The following is a 6,021-nucleotide window of genomic DNA, read 5'->3' as shown; positions in this document are numbered from 1 at the left end:
GGACTACAGGCGGGAGCCACCAAGGCCCAGCTTGCACAAGTATTCAAGCACAAGTTGGACCACCGAGTCTTGCACTCTGACCCCCTCTGATCTTAGGGGCCATGGTTTTTGTATTTCTAGCTTCTATGTAGGATCCAGTGTATACGGACAGCTCTACCTGGCCAAAGCTTTCACAGGCACAGGCATCTAGGAATGTGGCCGGTGTTTGGGGGGGCTTCCTGGAGGAAATGGCCCTAGAGCTTTGGAAGGTTCACCAGTCAAACCAGGCTCAGAAGTACTCACCCCTTCCCCCCCCCCCCCCCCCCCGTCACTCAGGAGTCTAATCCTGTAAGCCACCTGCCAGCTGTCCCACTTACTGAGGGAGCAGGAAACCTCTGCTCTGGTTCCCAGTGGACTCTGCCATTGCCGCCAAGGCATCTGGGAAGTCCAGCCAGTGATCCCAGGCCTGGCCGTGGGCCCCGGACACACACCAGGTCTGCCTGATCTCCTGCGGGAAGGGGCTGAGGATGAAATGGCGCTTTATCGGAATACTGAGATACACCTCTCCGGGGGACTCAGTTACAGTGGAGTCCTTTTTTCTCACAGCCTACAAAGTCATTCCCGAATGCAGGGATTTGATGGCTCGTGGAGTGTCTTTCATTTCCTTCCCTCCGGAGTCAGGGCGGCGCCCCTGGTGGATCCCCTGGGTCCCCCCCCATCACAGCCTCCTCAAGGCTCTGATGATGGGGTCTGCAGGCCAAGGTTGGGAGCTGAGCCCACGTTTCTCCTGTGCAAAGGCCCCGGTCCTAGTCAGCACGGTGCATTCTGACGGTGCGGCAGTGTGATGGGGGGGTGGGGGGGGGCCTCTGTCCCAATCCGCCTCAGAGCTGGGCATCACAGAGAAGCAGGGGCAGGATCGAACTCCTGCAAAACGTTCCTTGGCACAGGCTGTTCTGGGTTGTGGGGCGCGCACCTCCACAAAGCGTTCTGTAGATATGCAGCCTTCCAAAAGGGCAGCATGGTTTTGTTTTGTTTTATTTGCATTATTACAAAGTGCATATCAGCAGCCCGTGTCTGCCCCGTGCTGCTCCGGGCACAGCCCCGGCCCAGGGCTCACACACAGGGACAAAGACACATTGTACTGCCCTGTCCCCCGAGTCTGACCTTGGGAAGCCACTGGTACCACGGAACTCAGAGGGGTCATTTCTTGTTCCTACTTAATAAAATGTCCTTTGACTGCCCTCTTCCTCCCTCCCCTCCCCCCCACCCCACTGCTGGGGATTAAACCCAGGGCCTCGCACTTGCCAGGCAAATGCTCTGTTTCTTTTGAAAGCACAATTTCGATTTTATTTCTTTTCCCCCAGAAGACCGTTTTTCTCCAGTCCTTCAGGGTCCAGCTCCTCCCATGGGGTTTGGTGAGGTCGTGGGGTAGCACCAACAGGATAAATCAGGGTGGGGTGCTGGGTCTTCCTGGACGTCACGAGATCGATTCCTGACCACCTTGCTGGGAATGGCACCATGCACGCGGTCACCGGCTTTGCTTAGAGCTGGGGAAACACAGAAGTGCTGGCGTCCCTGGCAGCCGAGCCTCTGCTGTGTTCCAAAGGACCAGCTTCTTACCGGCCTTGCCCGGCTTGTACAGTGAACCCACTGCACGCGGCTGAGGCCCTTTTTGGCTGGAACACTGTTCCTTCTATTTTTTGTCTTCTTGGGAGTGAGACCAGAGAGAGAGCCCGGCACCTGCTCTTATCACTGAGCTACGACCAACTCGTTATCTCTCTCTGTCTCTCTCTCTCTGCACAGGTGCTGGTTCTGGGGCTTAAACTCAGGGTCTGGCTGGGTGCTGCCCCTTAGCTTTTCCCCTCCAGACTGGCCCTCTTTTGCTGGGTAACTGGAGTAAGAGTCTCATGGACTTTTCTTCCCCGGGCTGGCTTCCAACGGCAATCCTCAGCTGTCAGCCTCCCGCCTAGCTAGGCTTGTTTTAATTTTGAATGCACAGTTCAGTGGCGGTAAGTCCCAGTGGGTACGGCTGTTACCACCATCCCTTCATTTTCCTGTGTCTCACAGGAACTCCATATTTACTCCACCCGTCTGCCTTCCTCCACCTCCTCATCGCCATATGCTGTCTCTCTCTGACTCGAGTTCATCTACGTGCTCACAACACTGTGTGCTGTCTCTATGGTTTAAGCTGTGGATTTCACAAGAGCAGGGTCATACGGTTCTTGTCCTTTTTCAGGTCTAGCATATTTGCTACCCACAATAAAGTCTGTATATTGGTATACGTGTGCTCAAGGTTAATTCATAGTGTAGCAGTGCCCGAATTCCTGACTACATCATGCTCCATTGTTCTGCGGGAGAACATTTGGGGGGGAGGGGTCTTCACCTTTGTCCTTCATGACAGGAGGAGCTGTTTGTTATGGCTAAGAGGTGTCAATCCACCATGCCAGGAAGAGCATGGGAAGCAGAGAGGGAAAAGAGGATCCCCGAAGTAGCCTTTAAAGACTCACTCCTAGCGACCCAGTTCCTCCCGCCAGCCCACCCTCAAAGTTTCCCCATCTCCTGAAATAGTGCCCCCAGCTAGGAAGCAAGTATTCAAAACACAACCCCACAGGGACATGTCATAGCGCAACCAAAACTGCATCATGCACAGGCCTAATGCAGCACACATTTAGCCTGTCTCTGAGAGCTTCTGGTCTCAGCAATTCCAGGATTGTTCAAGAGCCCAGATCCAAGCCAGGCACTGGTGGCTCAGCCCTGGAATCCTAGCTAGTCAGGAGGCTGAGCTCTAAGAATCAAGGTTTAAGGATCAAGGTCTGGGTAGGAAAGTGTGTCACAGTTAACCACTTAAAAAAAAAAAGCCAGAAGTAGATGCATAGTTCACATGGCAGAGAGCCAGCCTTGAGAAAAAAATAAAAATCAAGCCAGAGCTCAAGCCCCTGAGTGTAAGCTGCTACATCCAGAAGAAAAGAGTTCAAATCTAAAACCCCTTCTGTGATTCCTGGTAAATAAAAAAATTTAGTTGCTTAATTTCAGCATACAATGATACAAAGTAAACACTTTCATTCCCAAAGGAACTTCCCACATATGGAAGCCTTCAGGTCGTGCTGGGTTAGCTTTCCTCCCGGGGAACTGGCCTGAAGCGTCTCTTCATCATCTTTAGGTTTTGGAGGTACTGGGATTTGAACTGGGGGTCTCATGCTTGCTACACAGACATTCTTCCGTTGAGCCATGTCCCTGGCTCTGGATCCAGACCATCTTCAAATCCCCAGGAGGTAGCATTGCTCCTCAAAACTCCCCAAATGCACAGAGGAAGGGAATGAGCGGCACAGTAGCCTCCGTAGCCTTCTTTACACCTTAGCTTGTGAATCCAAAGCCTTTGTTTGGAAGAGACAAACCATTTTAAAAACCACTTTAAAAAAAAAGGGGGGGGGGCAGGGCGCCCGTGTCTCAAGCCTGTCATCCTAGCTACTCAGGAGGCTGAGATTTGAGGACTGAGGTTCAAAGCCAGCCCCGGCCAGGAAAGTCCATGAGACTCTCATCTCCAATTAACCACCAGAAAACCGGAAGTGGTGCCGTGGCTCAAAGGGGTAGAGCGCTAGCCTTGAGCTGAAGAGCCCAGGGACCGTGCCCAGGCCCAGTGTCCAAGCCCTACGACTGAAAAAAATGGTAGTGGAGGGAAGAGGAAGGACAGCTTTGAACTTGAACTCAAGACCTCACATTTGCTAGGCAGGCACTTTACTGCAGAGCCACACCTCAAGTCCTTCTTTGTGCTGGTTATTTTTTGTCTTATTTCCTGCCTGAGCCTGGGCCTGAACTATGATTTGCCTATTTCAGTTTTCCTGTCCTAGCGGGCAAGGACTCCCAGCCCAGCCACACAGTTGAGAAGGGGCTGGGGAAAACTTTTCTGTTGGGGATGGGCTAGAACTGCTGTCCTCCCCGTCTCAGCCTTCAATGTAGCTAGGACGACAGGCGTGGGCCCTGGCCGGGGGGGGGGTGGGGGGGGGGCTCTTTGCTCCCATAAACCTACCTTGTGATGGCAGAAGCTGCTACTTTCTTTGTGACTTCCCACAGCCCGTAGGTCACAGTAGACATCGGACCCAGAGCTATCGCAGGAGAGCCAACATGTCTCCCTTCATGACCCAGGCCGTTCTCTTGTCATTTAACACGATCCTTGAGCCCTGAGCACCATGGATCCGATCCCACCCCCCACCTCACCCCTACCCCTGGCTGCGGATTCTCACACAGGCTTTGCTAAGCTGGGTGTGGTGGGGAGATAATTGCCTGAGCTGAAACACAAACAATCTACCACAGCCAGGCTTCCCCTTGAAAATAGCCTGAGGGTGGATGGCCGGCCCTCGGCCTTGGCCTTGAGCCACTGCCGGTGCCAGCCTGCTGAGACCGAAGACGAGCCACGGAGGCATCCACGATGGAGCGCACGGAGCGCGGCTGCTCAGCTGCCGGGCTTGTTAACCACACCACGGCGTGGGCATGGGGCGGCCCCTGCCAGCTGGCCATAGTGCTTGTGTGTGTGTGTGTGTGTGTGTGTGTGTGTGTGTGTGATCTTCAGAGGTCAGCCTCCTGAGTAGCTAGGACGACAGGCGTGAGCACCAGCCCGCGTCTCCCTTCTCCATTCACCTGTCCACAGCCCCCACCCCACTGGCCCTGTGGGCAGAGCGGGCTGGGTGGCCCCGGGCTGCTTGCTCTTCCTCAGACCTGAGCTCCTCCGTTGGCGTGGGTCCTTTGCGAGCAGACGCAGGCAGGGCCGCTGCTAGGGTCTGGCTTGCTGCTCCGCTGCCTGGGTTCACATGCTGGGCTTGTGTGTCACCAGCCGGCTGACACCGGGCTCCCACTTTCTCTGGGCCTCAGTTTCCCTCTCTGCCCAATGGATACAGTGATCACTGCACCCTGTCTTGAGAGGGTGTGGGAAAGCTTGAATGAAGCCACGCCGTGCCCTCCTGAGCAATCGTGTAGTCAGAGGGAAAAGGGGAAATAAAGAGTATGATATTGATTTTTGCCTTTATTGGAGTATTCATTTGTTTGTTTTTGTGCCGGAACTGGGCCTTGAACTCAGGACCTCAGCCCTGGCTTTTTCTACTCAAGGCTGGTGCTCTACCGGAGCGCGGCCTCCACGTCTGTCTTCTTGCTGATTCATGGACTAGGAGTCTGTCTGATTTATCTGCCCGCTGGCTTCCAGTGGCCATGGTCTGATCTCAGCTCCAGCGCAGCCTCCACGCCCTCTGCGCGTTCCTGTCTGATTCTCAGAGGGCTGGGAGTGGAGCACGAGAAACCGGGGTACAAGTGTGCAACCAGGACCACCGAGAACAGTGACCTCGCATCTGCACGGCTCTCTTAGCGTCCGGGTCCGGCCTGGAGTCTCAGACCTCCCGTCCTTCCCCCTTCCCCGGCCAGCTGCTGCCTGTCACAAGGATGTTGACTTTTCACTCTGCAAACAAAACCTGTCCTTCCCGGATCCGCCCCTTAGGTTGTCAGGAGGTGGGGAGGGGGAGGGGGGCACGGAGGGGGTAGGGGAGAGGGGCCTTGAGGACTCTGTCCATTCACAAACTCTCCACACGCTGCCAGATCTGAAGCCCAGATCCCCCTTCTCCTCTCTGCCCGTGGCTTGGGCGGTGGGTAAGTCTTCTACTTCTCATTTCCTCCCCGTCCGGCTTCCTCTGATGAGGAGAGGTCCGCCCTTCCTGGTTTTACTTTTTTGATCTATTGAGAAGCAAAGACCCATCAAAGCAAATTACAGGGTCATGACGGGTTTTGTTTTCTAGGGCCAGGGATGGAATCCAGGGCCAGTGCCGGGCCACTCACGGCTCCAGCCCTGTGACATTTTTGTTCTTCCCATGCTGACCATTTGAATCCAGGGTTCATTCAGCTGGAACTCTACCACTTGTGTTATGCCTCCAGCTCTGCCTTTTGCTGGTTAGTTGGAGATGTAGTTTCTTAACTTTTCTGCCTGTGCTGGCTTTGAAACTTTGATCCTCTGAATCTTGGCCTCTTGACTAGCTGGGACTTCAGGTTTGAGCCATGGGTGCC

Source organism: Perognathus longimembris, chromosome 8 (genome assembly GCF_023159225.1).
Source record: "Perognathus longimembris pacificus isolate PPM17 chromosome 8, ASM2315922v1, whole genome shotgun sequence".
Taxonomy (NCBI): Eukaryota; Metazoa; Chordata; class Mammalia; order Rodentia; family Heteromyidae; genus Perognathus; species Perognathus longimembris.
Note: the sequence above shows the minus strand (reverse complement) of the source record.